This window comes from Macaca nemestrina, chromosome 6, assembly GCF_043159975.1.
Source record: "Macaca nemestrina isolate mMacNem1 chromosome 6, mMacNem.hap1, whole genome shotgun sequence".
NCBI classification, from domain to species: domain Eukaryota; kingdom Metazoa; phylum Chordata; class Mammalia; order Primates; family Cercopithecidae; genus Macaca; species Macaca nemestrina.
Genome location: NC_092130.1, coordinates 174278966 through 174296773, shown reverse-complemented (window position 1 = coordinate 174296773; position 17808 = coordinate 174278966). Strand labels below are relative to the sequence as shown.

General features: G+C 38.9%; 1 long non-coding RNA gene across 3 annotated transcripts in view; it reads left to right on the top strand.

The window, feature by feature from the left end:
* The window catches only part of LOC105489469 (uncharacterized), a 349939-nt gene that overhangs the window by 90394 nt on the left and 241737 nt on the right, over positions 1 to 17808 (top strand). For all 3 annotated transcript variants that reach the window (XR_011625157.1, XR_011625156.1, XR_011625155.1), the window contains one exon: positions 5794 to 5962. This is a non-coding gene — a long non-coding RNA (uncharacterized lncRNA). The remainder of the gene's footprint in view (positions 1 to 5793; positions 5963 to 17808) is intronic.

The window sequence follows — 17808 nt, the reverse complement described above, 5'->3', positions numbered from 1 at the left end:
ACATCACGAGACTTCCAAACGCAGCTCTCTTTGAATTCTTGGCCTCATTCTCAAAGCAGTTTAAGATATCTGAAAATGTCTTAAGGGTGAAATTAGTGTAGGATGGGATTCGGTTTCCTGCCCCTCCCTGCCCACAGCCACCCTGTCCTCTCTTGTTTCTACTCTCCATCTCTCCAGTCTCATGAGGTTATGAACATTTCTGCTGCCTTGCTGTCTTTCAGTAGTGACTTCTGCATGGACCCTAGCACTGCATCTTCTACCACTTGTCCTCTTTCCAGGGTTGGAAAGTATTCCAGGAAAAACGTTGTCTGAAATTTCTGTGTGGTTTTTCTATCGTCTGTTGCTTCGTTAGCTCGCAGATCCCTTCCAAGAGATGTACTTTTAATTTTACCTTGGCTTTTAGTAGTCCTTGTCTGGAATAATGTTCTCTCATAAGCTTCTTTGTCATCTTTGCAAGTGGAAGCTCAATTGCTCCTTGAAATACATGTGGGTTTAGTACTTAAAATATATTGGAGGACTTTTTCTTCTCAATAAATGTTAAGCATGACCAACTATTTTAATCGATTTCAAAACTTTTTTTTTCCCCAAGTGATGACACATTGGCTTCATTGATGTCTCTACCATAAGTGGTTTCAAACCATTTTATTTCTTCATATTATAGTAACTGTGCAAGAACATTCAGAAAAAAATCACACTATACTTGATCGATGCATATTACATTATTTTGCTTAATGTATAAAATGCGCATTGTATTTATTCTGTAAGAAAAAAAGGTAGATACTGAGAAGAACCTGAAATATTCTAGGTAACTTGGTGATTTACATTTTTAACAATCGTTTTTAAGTTAGACAAGTGGAAGGTAATGATTAAACTTTAGAATGGCTTAAACTAGGAAACTCTGTTTATAAATTATGAGCGAGATACCCTTTTTTTTTTTCTAGAATTAACTGAAGCTGCAATTATTACCATTCAGGTGTGTCAATCTTTCCTGTCAGCCTGAATGTGGTTGTGAAGGTCGCTGAGGAGGGAAGGGCAAATGGCTTGATGGGGTGATTGGCAGCTCAGAGGCAATGCTGGCTGAGTTTCCTCTGCATGCAGCATTGCCGATATGTCCTCCTAATGTGACTTATCCATCACCACCTCCTTTGAGCATATTTTGCTTCTATCTGTCTGTGGTCAAGAGTGAGTCTCTGATTTAAAATCTTATACCCTTGCTCATCCTTATCCCATTAAAAATAAAGAGTATACACTCTTGCTCAGTTTCCTAAAGCACATTTGGCTTCCAAGTATCTTATTTTAAAATAAATTTTAATAATTTAATATCTATTTTTAATAGATTTTTAAAATCTTAGTTTTAAGATCAAAGTGTTTTTTAAGGTCAAAGTGAATATATGTAGCACATTTTCACTAATTAATATCAACTTATATCGAATTTTGCACACTTGTAGAAAATTTTATATTGATGCTTGTGCTATTAAGAATGAGAAAGTTAGCTAAATAACACAACAGTTTAAACAGTACTTCAGAAGGCATGTTTAATCTATTTAATTGGATGAACTGTCCTCACATTCTGAAGAGGGATTCATTTACACACCCTAAATCAGAGCCACAAATCTTCAAAACAAAAATAAAAATTGATTCAGACAGTTTTTCCATCCTTTTTGGAAACTGAATAAATCTCTCAGGTTAATCCAAAAAGGAAATGTCATCCACCGCATCCACTCCTGCTTTCCTGGTAGTTTGGTTCTACTTTAAGTCATTAAATCAAGTACAGAAAGGCTGTAATCTTTTAAAAATGACTCTGTTTCAAAGGGCCGGCAGAAACCTGAGAATTTGAAAATACATTATCCTAGAGCTAAACTTTCAAAAAGGTTAGAATGTGAGGAAACTTTTAAATTTGGAAGCCTCAGTATGGCTTCTTAGCATGCAGTTAGGAGAAATACCTTAATAGTCTTACATCTATTTTTTATGTAATTTTACTATTACACTGTTATACTGAGAGAAGGGTAAGTATAAAAAACAAAATAAGTTTTTTTCTAATAATAATTAGTATTTTCTTACTAGTAGTTGTCTATAAAGACTGTGTTCTAATTTTCCTTGCTATTTCTTCTTTGTTTGTTTAAGTTTTTAAGTAAGTTAATTAACTTAATTAAGTTAATTAAGTTTTTCATTTCCACAGGTTATTTGGGAACAGGTGGTGTTCGGTTTGTGAGGTTTTGGTGCATCCATTACCTGTGCAGTATACATTGCACTCAATTTGTGATCTTTTATCCCTCACCCCTTTTCTACCACTTCCCCCTGAGTCCCAAAAGTCTTTCTTATGTCTTTGCATCCTCATAGCTTAACTCCCACATATGAGTGAGAACATATGATGCTCGGTTTTCCATTCCTGAGTTACTTCACTTAGAATAATAGTCTCCAGTCTCATCCAGGTTGCTGCAAATGTTATTAACTCATTCCTTTTTATGGCTGAGTAGCATTCCATTATATGTATGTGGAAAGTGTCTTTATCCACTCATTAATTGATGGGCATTTGGGTTGGTTCCAGGTTTTGCAATTGCAAATTGTGCTGCTATAAACATGTGTGTGCAAGTATCTTTTCCAGGTAGTAATGACTTCTTTTCCTCCGGGTAGATACTCAGTAGGTAAATTGCTGGATCAAATGGTAGTTCTACTTTTAGTACTTTAAGGAATCACCACACTGTTTTCCATAGTGATTGTACTAGTTTGCATTTCCACCAGCAGTGTAGAAGTGTTCACTATTCACTGCATCTATGCCAACATTTATTATTTTTTGACTTTTTTTATTATGAGCACTCTTGCAGGAGTAAGATGGTATTGCATTGTGATTTTGATTTGCATTTCCCTGATCATTAGTGATGTTGAGCATTTTTTCATGTTTGTGGCCATTTGTGTATCCTCTTTTGAGAATTGTCTATTCATGTCCTTAGCCCACATTTTGATGGGAGTATTTGTTTTTATCTTTCTAATTTGTGCATTGTAGGTTCTCAATATTAGTCCTTTGTCACATGGACAGTTTAAGAAGATTTTCTTCTACTTTGTGAGTTGTCTGTTTACTCTGCTGGCTGTTCCTTTTGCTGTGCAAAAGCTCTTTAGTTTAGTTAAGTCATATCTATTTATCTTTCTTTTTATTGCATTTGCTTTGGGATGCTTGGTCATGAAATCCTTGCCTAAGCCAATGTTTAGAAGGGTTTTTCCAATGTTATCTTCTAGAATTTTTATAGTGTCAGGTCTTAGATTTAAGTCCTTAATCCATCTTGAGCTGATTTTTGTGTAAGGTGAGAGATGAGGATCCAGTTTCACTCCCCTACATGTGGCTTGCCAATTATCCCAGCACCACTTGTTGAATAGGGTGTCCTTTCCCCACTTTATGTTTTTGTTTGCTTTGTCAGTGATCAGTTGCATTTAGCTTTATTTCTGCGTTCTCTATTCTATTCCATTGGTCTATGTGCCTAGTTTTATTCCAGTACTGTGCTGTTTTAGTGACTATGGCCTTATAGTATAGTTTGAAGTTGGATAATGTGATGCCTCCAGGTTTGTTCTTTTTGCTTAGTCTTGCTTTGGCTATGTGGGCTCTTTTTTGGTTCCATATGAATTTTAGGATTTTTTTTTCTAAAACTGTGAATAATGATGGTGGTATTTTGATGAGAATTGCATTGAATTTATAGATTGCTTTTGGCAGTATGGTTATTTTCACAATATTGATTCTACCTATCTGTGAGCATGGCATGCGTTTCCTTTTGTTTGTGTCATCTATAATTTCTTTCAGCAGTGTTTTGTAGTGTTCCTTATAGAGGTCTTTCACGTCCTTGGTTAGGTATATTCCTATGTTTTTGTTTTTTTTTTGCAACTATTGTAAAAGGTGTTGAGTTCTTGATTTGATTCTCAGCTTGGTCACTGTTGGTGTATAGAAGAGCTACTCAATTGTGTACATTGATTTTGAATCTGGAAACTTTGCTGAATTCATTTATCAGGTCTAGGGGCTTTCTGGAGGAGTCTTTAGGGTTTTCTAGGTAAAAATTATATTATCAGCAAACAATGACAGTTTGGCTCCCTCTTGACCAGTTGGGATGTCCTTTATTTCCTTTTCTTGTCTGACTGCTCTTGCTAGGACTTCTAGTACTGAGAGGTGAAGCCAGCTGGGCTTCTGGGTCAGTTGGCGACTTGGAGAACTTTTCTGTCTAGCTAGAGGATTGTAAACACACCAATCAGCGCTCTCTGTCTAGCTAAAGGTTTGTAAATGCACCAATCAGCACTCTGTAAACACGCACCAATCAGCTCTCTGTGTCTAGCTAAAGGTTTCTAAATGTACCAATCAGCACTCTGTAAAAATACACCAATCAGCGCTCTGTGTCTAGCTAAAGGTTTGTAAATGCACCAATCAACACTGTGTAAAAACAGACCAATCAGCACTCTGTAAAATGGACCAATCAGCAGGATATGGGCGAGGCCAAATAAGGGAATAAAAGCTGGCCACCGGCCACCAGTAGCGGCAACCCGCCCGGGTGCCCTTCGGTGTTGTGGAAGGTTTGCTCTCTCGCGCTTCACAATAAACCTTGCTGCTGCTCACTCTTGGGAACCGCGCTACCTTTATGAGCTGTAACACTCACTGCCAGGGTGTGCGGTTTCATTCGTGAAGTCAGCGAGACCATGAACCCACCAGAAGGAAGAAACAACTGCGGATGCCAGCTTTAAGAGCTGTAACACTCACTGCGAGGGTCTGCGGCTTCATTCCTTAAGTCAGCGAGACCATGAACCCACCAGAAGAAAGAAATTCTGGACACATCTGAACATCTGAAGGAACAAACTCCAGACACATCCTCTTTAAGAACTGTAACACTCACTGCAAGGGTCTGTGGCTTCATTCTTGAAGTCAGCAAGACCAAGAACCCACTGGAAAGAATAAATTCCGGACACAGTACTATGTTGAAGCGGAGTGGTGAGAGTGGGCATCCTTGTCTTGTTCCAGTTTTCGGAGGGAATGCTTTCAACTTTTTCCTATTCAATATAATGTTGGCTGTGGGTTTGTTATAGATGGCTCTTACTACATTGAGGTATATGCCTTGTATGCCAATTTTGCTGAGAGTTTTAATCATAAAGCGATGTTGGATTTTGTCAAATGCTTTTTATGCATCTATTGAGATGATCGGGTGATTTTTGTTTTTGATTGTTTATGTGGTGTGATCAAATTTATTGACTTGTCTATGTTAAACCATCCGTGCATCCATAGCATGAAACCCACTTGATCACAGTGGATTATCTTTTCAATATGTTGTTAGATTTGGCAAGCTAGTATTTTATCAAGGATTTTAAGCATCTGTGTTCATCAGGGATATTGATCTGTAGTTTTCTTTTTTGGTTATGTCCTTTTCTGGTTTTGGTATTACGGCGATACTAGCTTCATAAAATAAGTTAGGGAGGGTTCCTTCTTTCTCTATCTTGTGGAATAGTGTCAACAGGGGGAAACAATCTTTGTGATCACCTAGTTGATAAGACTAGAGTTTCCAGATAAAAAGTAAATGTGAGTGAAAACATGTTTTGAATTATCAGTATTTCTTGAGCCTGGCCAAACAGTCATGGTATGTGAAGAATGTGAGTCTTCAGTCCTATGTACAGCCACCATATTCTGTTTCTTAATTTTTGGTGTTTTTGTTGAGATTAATATCATCACAATTCTCTCCTTTTGTTATCCACACAGGATGTTTTTGCCCAATATATTTCCAAACCCTGAGCTCATTTGCTAGAGGTGCTTATGACATTCTGTCATTCTAGGTCCATGGAGAACAGCAGACACAGATGAAGAACTTCTAATCTCAGGGAGAGGCCTCTCCAGTGGCTAAGAAAGCAGACAAGAATGAATTAGGAGCTGTCTCAGACGGATATCTTTAAAAAGGCAGGAAGCAATCGGGAAGTAATGAAAGACTTCCAAAAAGAACATCTGGTAATGATGCTTTATTACTTTTTCTCCCTAAGAGTACTACTTGTAAGCTACAGACAATATAAGAAACTTGAATTTATGTTAATTTCCCAATGCTTGCCTTGAGCTCCTGATAAGTAATACATTCGTGAATAGCAGAATACAGTAAATGATAATTCTCATTTTCCAAGAGGATAATCAGCTTTATCCTGTTCTAAAGTGCATATACAACTCGTTTTCATCTCTCCTGGTGTTTCATTGTTGAGTAATGATGTACTACATATCATATACAATACCTTATGTGGGGTTACACGGAAACAGGAAATGGCAATAACACTACTTCAGAGATGACAGGTAACTCCCCAGACAAGACAGGTACAGTGGGTGTGGAATGAATATGTATAGAAATTGGGGTGTATTTGCTGCAGGTAAGAGAAGAAAAACAATAGTTAACGTGGGAAGAAAAGGCTAAAGCAAGAATAAAGAAATGCAGGCTGACTCATAATTGAGTGTGCATGGGATGAAAGCAGGCAGGAGTTTAGAAAAGATTATGTGGGGGAATAGGACTGCCTGTTTAAATGGTCTTCAAAATTCTCTGTCTGAAGACTACCACAGATTCCAAAAAAATCTCATGTGTACCTAAGTCTTACGTGTTTCTGTTCTCATCAAATCTTGAAGAACTTTTGCTCACTTTGTAACCACTTAGGACTTCATATTTTCAATGTTTACTTTTGCCTTTTCTAAAACATCTTCGTGAGCCCAAAGAGTAAAAACCCATATCCTACATTTTTTACAGTCATCTGGGGCTTGTGCCTTCCTCTTGCTTCCAGAAGGTAATTCCTCTGACAGGTTGCTGAGGCATGGTAGTGGCATTGAATGTTGTCTTTGTCCTCCTTTGTGCTTGACTCTTAGACAGATGTGGACCAATGATGTTCATGGTCAGCAACACCAGCCGGTGTGAGCTGCCAGGGAATTTATGGGATGCTACCGTGATGGCCATGGCATTTGTTAGGCTCTTTATTAAGTCTAATTTGCACATTCATTGAAACCGTCTCATGTGGTTACAACTACCAGACAGAGTGCTTCCCAGGTCTGTATCATTTCCCAGTTATCTAAACTGAATCCATGATGTGTAAATTTATTTCTTAGTCTCATTGTAGAACAAAGAGAGAACACTATGCCAGCCACTCTTTTACTTTGGAAATTGTTATTGATTTGCTTTCTCAGGCTTCTCTTCTCCCATTAAGACTGTCATCAATCACTGTTGACTGCCCACTGGGCACTGACTGCTGAACTGGGCATCACAGGGGAATGCAGGGAGAAGAGTTGTAGGCGCCCAAATAACAGACACTGGACACCAGTTAGTGCTAAGAATGATAATAAACAACACAGTGGTTTTGTGCAAGATGAATGCATAAATGTCAGCACAGAATGGAGGAGCTGCTAGGGTCTGACTGGAGACTTCAGTTTTAGAGTCATGGAGGCCAGGTCTGCTTCGTCCTAGAGAAACAAAAAGTGATAACGTTTCTTCCCTTAAATCTCCCTGTCTAGTGTGTGGGGAGATGAGAACATCTACAAATGCTTATAATACTGTGGGAAGAGGGCTGAGTTAAAAGCACCCCAAGGAGCCTGTGTTAGTTTGCTCAGGCTGCAGTGACAAAGTGCCACAGGCTGGGTGGCTTGGAAAAGAAAAAAATTGTTATCTCACAGTCCTGGAGGTTGGGAGTCCAAGAGCAATGGCTCTGTGAGCAGAATTGGTTCTTCCTGAGGCCTTTTCCTTTGGCTTATAGATGACTGTCTTCTCCCTGGGTCTTCATATTGCTTTTCTCTGTATTTGTCTGCATCCTAATCTCCTTTTTGATAAGGACAGCATCCTATCTAGAAGGTTGAAAGAATGACACGTCATTATTACTTTTGATTTGAATTACTTTAATTTTGAATGTTAAATTTTTTTTGATGGCTGTGGGTCATCAGTCATCTCTTTTTCTATAAATGTCAATCAGAGTTCTTTGCTGTTGTTCGATTAGCCTTTTCTTATCTTTGTCTTATTGATTTGTATACGCTTTTAGCAATTTGAGAGTATTAAACCTAGGGTACTAAAAGATATTCTTGATTCCTCTTTATTTTGGGCATGTGAATATTTAAAATTATGAAACACTAAATTACAGAAAAGACTAGTGAGTGGCAAACAGTTTTCTATATATTTGTAATAAAGAAGTTTTAAACTCTTACAATGTCAAATTTATTAATGTAACTTGCACATATTACCTGTTATTTTTCCAAGCCCCTTTAACTCTACTATCATAATTTATCTGTAATTTTTTTCTAGAACTTTTGTGATGTCAGTTTTTAATGTTACTTTTTATCTGAAATTTACTTCAGTGGAGTGAGGTGAGGTTATGTTTTCCTATTACTCAAACAGTAAACTACTTGCACTAATACCATTTATCGAATAATTCTTTTTAAATAACTCTTAAAAAACTCGTTTATTGGCCGGGTGCAGTGGCTCATGCCTGTAATCCCAGCATTTTGGGAGGCCGAGGCAGGTAGATCACAAGGCCAGGAGTTCAAGACCAGCCTGCTCAAGATGGTGAAACCCGTCTGTACTAAAAATACAAAAATTAGCAAGGTGTGGTGGTGAGAGCCTGCAATTCCAGGTACTTGGGGGAGGGTAAGGCAGCGAATTGCTTGAACCTGGGAGGTGGAGGTTGCAGTGAGCCAAGATCGCACCACTGTACTCCTGCCTGGGTGACAGAGTGAGACTCACCTCAAAAAAAAAAAAAAAAAAAAAAAAAAAAAGAAAAAGAAAAACCCAAAACTCCTTTACCATGAACTGAATTTTCATGCATTCTGGGTCAACTCTGTACTCAATTTATTTGTAATGATTTGAATACTTTTCATCCTTCAGCATCAAATTATTTTTTATTTTTTTAGTTCAAACAAGGCCCTCTGGCTCAGGGGAAGTCTATGTGCTTGTGGGGAGAAGGGCATGGAGAATCTGAGATGAGTTGGTGAGACGAATACAATCTGGTCAAAATTAGATAAAATGCAAAATGAAATACAAACTTTACAGTTTTAGACTTCCAAAGATTCTCAAGAAAGATGTATTTGTAAATATTCTTATAAAACTTTGCTTCTCAGAAGAGAAGTTTACACTCTAACGGGGGCACACCACACACATGCACACACAGAGTGAGACATACAATTTGCTGTTACTTTAGCAAAAATGAACCATGTGCATAGTAGCAGGGGAAAGTTGAAATTAAAGCATGCATATTGGGGAAATCATTCATGTATTTGCTTTCCGTGAAATTTACAGACAGTTTTCTATAATGTCACATTGAGAGGTGAGGTTAAGCTCAGCAGTGTTCCCTGGGTATCACTTGACAATAAACTGTGACATGGAGAGCCAAAAGAAGGTCAGGGAAGTCCTACTTCATGACTTTCTCTTGGCACACAGGAAGACTGCATTTCCCAGCTTCCCTTGCAGCTTGGTCCCACCACTGGGATGAGGATGGTAGTGATGTAGACCACTTCCAAGCCCAGACTTGAAGTTGCCCACATAACTCTCCATGAATTCTCTTCCCCTCAGGCTCATGTTTTAAAAACAATTTTTTAGAGATGGGATCTTGCAGTGTTGCCCAGGCTAGTCTTGATAGGGCTCATGTTGAAGGTGATAACATCACAAGACAGAAAGAACATGGGCTGTTGTGCTCATTCCTGAGAGAAAGTCTCCCAAATGTCATTGGACTGTGCACATGGGAGAGAAATAAACATGTGATTTTCCTCTTCTCCTGATCTGGAGAAAGTTAGTTTTAGTATTCAACATCAAGCACTCTGACTAATACAACCCATTGGTATCTTTGAAAAAGTCACAATTTAAAATAGACATCCAGGGCAGGGGGATATCCTCAAAATTCATGCATAAGCTATGATAACTGAGAGGTATGAAACTGCCCATGGTCATGTATCATAGTTTACTACAATTTCAGGTATGTAGGGGAAATTCATGATTTGGGGCTGCCACTGTCTGAGGTGAAGATTTGGACCAGGAATCAAAGACAAAGAGAATTTCAGCATCTCATTACGTTAGAAGCAATGAAACAGTAATTATTAGGCCAAGTGTGGTGGCTTATACCTGTAATCTCAGCACTTTGGGAGGCCATGGTGAATGAATCACTTGAGCCCAGGAGTTCAAGACCAGCCTGGGTAACATAGTGAGACCTCATCTCTACAAAAATTACAAAAAATTTGCTGGGTGTGGTGGTGCATGTCTTTAGTCCCAGGTACACTTGGGAGACTGAGGGAGGATTGCTTGTGCATGGGAGGTTGCAGAGCTGAGATTGTGCCACTGCACTCAAACCTGGGCAACAGAGTGAGACCCTATCTCAAAAAAAAGAAAAGAAAGAAGAAAGAAAAAGAAAGACGAAAGGAAGGAAGAAGTAAAGAAAGAAAGTAAAAAGAAAGAAAAAGAAAGAAAAAAAAGAAAAATTAAAGTCAGAACACATTCTGACCCATGTCTGTTCTCTCCTCACCTTCTCCAGGCTGCTGAACAAAAAATAATACTAATTTTCAGCCGTGTTTATATCTTCCACTCAATTTTGAATCTTTCTACATGCATTAAGCATTTCTATCCAGTATTTGAAAATGTTATTGAATGTGTCTGAATGTGTGCGTGTGTGTGTGTGTACATGTGTATGTAAGCGGTTTGGGGGTGGGGCTGGACAGGGTGTGAGGATTGCACTTGAAATGATTTGGAGAAGGCTCCTTCTGTTTTAAGTGGGAAGGTGAGGTTTTTGTACCTACGCTGATGGTGTGTCCTGGAAGGGGAGTGCTCATGGTATCTCCTTTTCAAGAACGAGAGATGAAACAGAGGGAAGGAAGACAGAGGCAATAGCCTGTTGACCAGGGGAATTCAAGACATGAAATCATGGAACTCACCTATTTAAATCTATGAAACAAAAAGTGAGTAGCAAAAAAAAAGGAGTTATGTAGCCATATTCTAGGGATATAGTAGAGGCAAGTCAATTATCAACTGGCCAGTAATATAGTAGAAGAAAATTCTTGTAACCCTGGATAAATGGAAAAATCCCTCTGTAACGCAGAGCTCTGTAATTTGAACTAAAAATAATAAAGAATTGGTCACCTTCTAAAGTGGATGCTTGCTATGGTCTGAGTGTTTGCATCTCCTCAAATTCATATGTTGACACCTAGTCCCCAATGTAATATTATTAAGAGGTAGGGCCATTGAGAGATAATTCAGTATAATAATAAGTGGATTAGTACCCTTACAAAAGAGGCTTGAGGGAGTTTGTTCACCCCTCCTGCCTTGTGATGACACACGGCAAAGACACAGTCTGTGGAGAATGAGACTCATCAGACACCCAATCTGCTGGCGCCTTGATTTTGAACTTCCCAGGCACCAGAACTGTGAGTAATAAGTTTCTGTTGTTTATAAACTACCCAGTCTAAGGTATTTTGTTACAGCAACTCATATGGACTAAGATGACACTCAAATACAAAATTCACATTCAAAATAAATCTCATTAAGAAATATCCTAGGAATAAACAAAGTGACTATAAGGACACAATATCATGATCAGTTTCAGAAAAGGAGTTTAGAAAAATGAATTCTGATTTTATAATCCCTCTTAGTTATTCAACAGTTTTGAGCATTCTTACCAAAATATCTGCTTCATCAGATTTGGGGAGACATTAGGTAATTATTTACTGTTGAATTGGTTTTAATTGTCTGTAGTGCACATTGTACTTTAATGTCATATTGTATGATATTTAAAGTTCAAAGAAAGAGAAACCCAGATCAAGCAGAATAGAATGTTATCTATTATTTTTAAAAGTTGGTAACCAACTTGGAAATGTACTGGACTCTCCTCTTCCATGCTTTCTTTTAGAGTGTAGAAGGGAGAAAGAGAACAGCTGAAATTTAGAGGTCACAACAACGTTTCTGAAATTGTACATGCTGTCTTCTTTTTACCTCATTTTGTCCTCTCTCCTCTCTAACTTTCAGCCCTGACAACTAACATTGCCATCCTTCAACAGTGACACGGAAGTCCAGGTGGAAAATGTTCGACACCTGTGTTCTGTTGCATAAATTTGCATCAAGAAATATCATTATTTTTATCATGAGACTTAGAAGATGTTCCCTTCCCAAAAGCCACAGGACATAGATTAATACAACTCTCTAACTAAAATATGCACAAGAGACAGATGTACATTTCAGCTGCTCAAGGAGCAGAGAAGTGTCTCCCTTACTGTGCATTGTAACGAGATTGATTTGTCAGTAGTGGCCACATTCAGAGAAGGTCAGGCTCTTTGGGGTCATTTCATACCAAAGAAATGAAATAAATACAGATTTTAATTTGGTATCTGAAGTTTGCAAATGATACGATGGACACATATTGTCAGTACATATGGAAATGTTTTGAGAGAGCACCATTTTTAATTGTGATTTATTATTTGAAGTTCAAAGGACAGTAGAAGGAGTTACTTTGGTAACTTGAACGTTGCTCCTCTTACATGAGAGTCAGATTTCAGTAAGGAAGGTGCTCATTGTGGATATTTATAAGGTAAAGATGGAAAGAAGGGGCAGTGGAGCCCAGGTGAGGAGGGGAAAGTGAAGAATCTCACCCACTCTTGCCTTGTTGGCAGACAATCGTTGAGACAGTCTCTTCTAGTCTTTTCTCATTTCACAGTTCCTTCTGGAGAGACCCCAGAGTGGGAACTGCTTAACTACCATCCTTGTTTGTAGTAGACAAAACAGGATTTGAATAACTTACTGTGCCTATTACTATGTGTAGAAATTAATTGTTATTGTATAATTTGTTGTCCAGTGTCTTTCAAACTTCAATGTGAATATGATCACATCATATGTGAAAATCCACGTACTAGTGCAGTAGGTCTGGGGTGGAGCCTGAAATTCTGCGTAACTAACAAGCTCTTAGGTGATGCTGCTGATCTGAAGACCAGACTTTGAGTAGTAAGGCTGCAGATCATGAATTCTTAGACTGGTAGCTTTGTCTCAGGTGAATTACAACCTCCCCAACCTCTCAAACCATATGTAATTTGTAGACATGCATGTATGTACATGTGTAAGAGAAGTATCTGTTGGCTTTCATCATATTCTCTAGGATGGTCCACTACCAAAAAAAAGTAAAGAATTCCTATTATAGAAGGAACTTAGGAGAGGGAAGAATGAGCTATTGAACTGAAAAAACTGGCCATGCACAATTTTATAACTTATGCTTTGCTATGAGCAGACGTTAGTGATGTCTGGATAAGATAGAAAATGCAAGTAACTGAAGTTTGAAAGGGGAAAACACAGAAACCTTCAGCTGGCTGTTGGGAAGTCTGAAGATGAAGCAGAAGTTTAGGAAAAAGGTATTAAAAACACATGGCCACTAGTGAAACAGGGCTTAAGTGCTGGCTAAGCTAGTGTCCGTATGTCTGGCTGCAGAGTAGACACATGCTACACTATCCTTAGGCTGCTCTCTAGAGATCCTGGTTGGCCATGCCCGGAATGGAGCATTTGCCTTTTGAAGATCCATGGCTGATACTCCTGCATGGGCTGTGTTGAGAACCATTCATCTAGACCAGGAGTGTCCAGTCTTCTGGTACTCTACTCCATACACTGTTCCCTTTTTCTCTTGAAATTTCAACCTCTTTCTTGCTACTGGTTATTTTCTATAAGTACTTAAATATATTAATATTTAAGGCCCAAATATCATTTAAAAATCCTTCTTTGTGCCAAGGTCTGCTTTTGAGGATGAAATGATCTCTTTCCTCCACAGTCAAGCCTCTGAGAAGGGCTGTCTACACTTAGCATCTCTGTTTTACTCATGCTCTGTCACTTCTCACCACATCTTACTGGATATTGTCCCTGTTACTTCATGACACAATTCAAGGTTCCCATAGATTTCTTGTGCCTAAATCCCAGGCCCCTGTACAGCGCCCATCTTTCTTGATCCCTCAGTAGATTTGCAGGTGCCTAGTCAGCCTTATCTTGAAACCCCTCCCTTGACATCTAGTCTATTACTACTAGCTTTCCTCCCACTTCTTGGGAGTGTCTCCATTACTCTGCTTGCTCAAAAAGCATTTTCTCTTGTCAATCTCAAGCATTTCTACTGTTTCGGTTACCACTGGTTGCTTTGTATCAGAGAAATCTGTATCTTTATTGTGTTCTCTCTTCTAAGCTCCTGAGATGATAGCTTTTTATTGCTCATTTCTACTTAAATGTCCTGGTGACCTTTCACTATGAATCTGCCCAACATCAAAGGCGTCTCAGCCTTAATTCTCACCCTTTCCCCCCATGAAACTACTTCTTTTCCAATGTTCCTTGAGTGATCAAAACAAAAAGCTAGGATTTCTCCTTGATTTCTCTTACACTCTACAAGCAATAACCAAATTCTACTGAATCAAGCTCCTATGTGTTCCTCTGGCAAACTGTATGACCATTGTCATGGCACACGTCAGTCTGTGTGTATTTTCTATGTAGTGGTATTAATTTCACAGTTGACTTTAAATAAGCTCCATGTTGAACATTTCTGGTTCTTTATTGTCTACCTCAGTGTCTGGTACATGGTGAGCATCCCAGAAATATGTTTTTATAATCAGTTAATGCTTTTATGTTGTTTCTTATAAACTCTGATATCACTATCTCCAAAGAAAATCAGCAAAATAAAGATTAAGTTAGGAGAATCTCCAAGGACCTGGGTAGAATCTCCAAGGACCAAGACCAGTCAACATATGTTCCAGGAAGACTGTTTAGTCTTCCTTTTCATTCTGTTGTGAATTAGGCCTTGTTGCAAATAAGTTGCTCATTAAAGGTGTTGCTTACTTTATTGGATCACTTCTCTTTGCAGATACTGAGCCAACCTAACAGGCTCCCGGGGGGAAAGCAGACTGGGCTCACCTGAACATTACAAGTTTGTGGTCAAATGACTAATTAGAGCGTTTGTTCTTTTTTTTTTTTTTTTGAGACGGAGTCTGGCTCTGTCGTCCAGGCTGGAGTGCAGTGGCCGGATCTCAGCTCACTGCAAGCTCCACCTCCCGGGTTCCCGCCATTCTCCTGCCTCAGCCTCCCGAGTAGCTGGGACTACAGGCGCCTGCCACCTCGCCCGGCTAGTTTTTTGTATTTTTTAGTAGAGACAGGGTTTCACCATGTTAGCCAGGATGATCTCGATCTCCTGACCTCGTGATTCGCCCGTCTCGGCCTCCCAAAGTGCTGGGATTACAGACTTGAGCCACCGCGCCCGGCCGAGCGTTTGTTCTTAGTACTTTTATGGAACTGTAGTCAGTAACCCATTGGATGTAGTCATCTTTTCACTGATATCATTGTGATAGTAGATGGATGATTTCTAACTGCCCTGTACCAGGCTATTCTTAAGGAGGCTTGAGGTATAGTTGCTTCAAGAAATATTTAATAAATAGAAAAGCACTGTGCTAGGGACTTTGGGGGATGGGAAGAGGGAGATGTTAAGTGATGGGAAGAGTATTTGAACTCAAGAAACCTACAGCCTGACAGGGGAAGTGGGAGTGTTAACATACATGCAGACATTATTATACAGCATATGACAACTGCCATGAAATACTCACACAGTGTTCTGGCCACTCAGGGTAGGGAAATTATCCATAATGGCAGACTTGAGAAAGTTCCATAGCAAGTGAAATGTTTTGTGGTTCTTGAAGTGGGGCTGGATTTCCATGGACATCCACACTGTGGGGGAAGAGGCCATCACAGGCAATGGTGACAAAATTACAGGCATAGGAAAGTATGGATGTTGCCAGAAAACTGAAAGTCGAATTGGAATTCAGATTCTTGTAGGGAAGGCATGAAAGATATAATGGACAGAAATGAGTGTCTTGCAGTGTAGCCTGCGGAGCCAGCTGTGGGAAATAAGTCTCTTGAAAGCTCATATTTTATCTTAAAATGTCTACTCTATAATGTATCTTTCTTTATTTAAAAATAAAAATGGTATCTTTTATTACCTATCGTGGACCAAAGTTGACACATCAGCAAGATGTCTGGTGTGCATGCTGTGGTGCTGAGCTCCCCAAGGCACGTAGCTGAGCACACAGGGTAAAATTCTTAATTTGAGAAATGCGACATTTTATTTAGTTAACAAATTTATCTTTTATGCTTATAATGTGCTACAAACCTCTGAATTTACAAATATATTAACTTATTTTGAATCTCAAAACAAACATATTAGGTAGACACTACTGTTATCCCCATTTTAAAGAAAAGGAAGCTGAGGCTCAGAGATGCTCAAGTGATTGTCCAAGATCACATATGCAGAAGAGAGAGACCTGGGATTCAAGTCTAGGCAGTAGTGCTCCAGGGACTGTACTCTGACCCCTAACTAAAATGTCTCCATCAAAATTATGGGGAGCTTTAAAATATGTTTTGGAAACCAAAATAAGCTGTATGGTTAGACTAGTGCACATTTGATGAGCTTAAAACTGTCACTGGTATGCAAAAATATTTTCCTAATACTGTTTGTACATATTTGTGTGTGTATGTCCATATGTGGTATGTGCATATGCGTGAATAAATTGAGGTTTTACTTGATTTGAATTTGTCAGTAATTATTATTTGCACTCCACATATGTAATAATAATTTTGAAGGTGAATGTCTTCTGACCAGAATGGTTTGGAGCAAACAGTTGGCTACAAATGCAGGAAGTGTGCCATGTAATCTCTCACCAACAGTGCAGAAGGGATGCTCTCTATACTCAGATTCATGGCATGGAATGTTATCTGTTGAGGTTAATACCTTTTGTTATACACCGACTTGAGATGGCCCGCAGGTCACAGTCCCTAAAGGAGAGACAAAGTGTGCTCCAATTCTGATTTTCATGGAGAAAATGGAGTGGGTGGAATGTGATCTTTAAAGTCCTGTCTTATTTTGGGCAAAGATCTTGAGAAGTTCAGAAATTCCAGCCCTCAAATTTCTTTAGATATAAAGCCAGACAAAGAAGCTGCTGACAGCATATTAAAGTTCAATATGATTTCTGACCAGGAAGGTAGACTTCAGATTTGAGATTGTAAGCCCTCTGAAGCTCCATGTGACCCAACCAGCTTACTCTTCTTGAGGGAAACTTGGCCATTGAAGAACTCTAGCTCCTACATGCAATTCAGAAACAAGCAGGAAGTGTATACATGAAGAACTAACACCTTCAACATACTTTGCTTAAATATTCTATCATGTGAATGGCACCAGACATGCTGTCATGTTTGCCTGTAAGTACACTTGAATTTCTGATTCCAAAAATAAGTAGGTAGTGAACATAGAATTCATTTATTCATTTATTCCTTCATTCCACTTGTATTTGTTAAGCACTACCTTGGCACAGGTGCTGTTCTAGGTGCTGAAGTGAGGGAGTGGGGAATAAGCAGACCTAATAAAACTTTGCCTCCAGGACAAGGAGAGGTAGTAATACATAAGCATAACTACAAATTAAAAGTAAAATATAAGGTATTAATCTTCTGTGGTTAAAGATGTGAAGAAAATACCAAAATTGAGATAAGGAGTAACGGGTTGGCTGAGAACCACGAGTAGGAGTAACGAGAGTGAACAGGAAAAGCTCTGCAGAAGTGAGATTAAAGTCAAGATTGACAGGATAAGAAGATTTGAAGGTATGGAAGAAGAATCCCAAGCAGAGGGGACAGCATATATAGGGTTCTGAGATGGGAAGGTGCTGGGCTTCTTTGAATAATAGAAAGGAGGCAAAGGGAATCCCAAGGGAAGAAGGTAAAAGAGGAGGCTGGCAGAGTGTCACGGAATTGATTCTTGGATTCTTTTTTACATACCCTACATACCCCTCTTGATGACTTTGTAAATATCATTGAT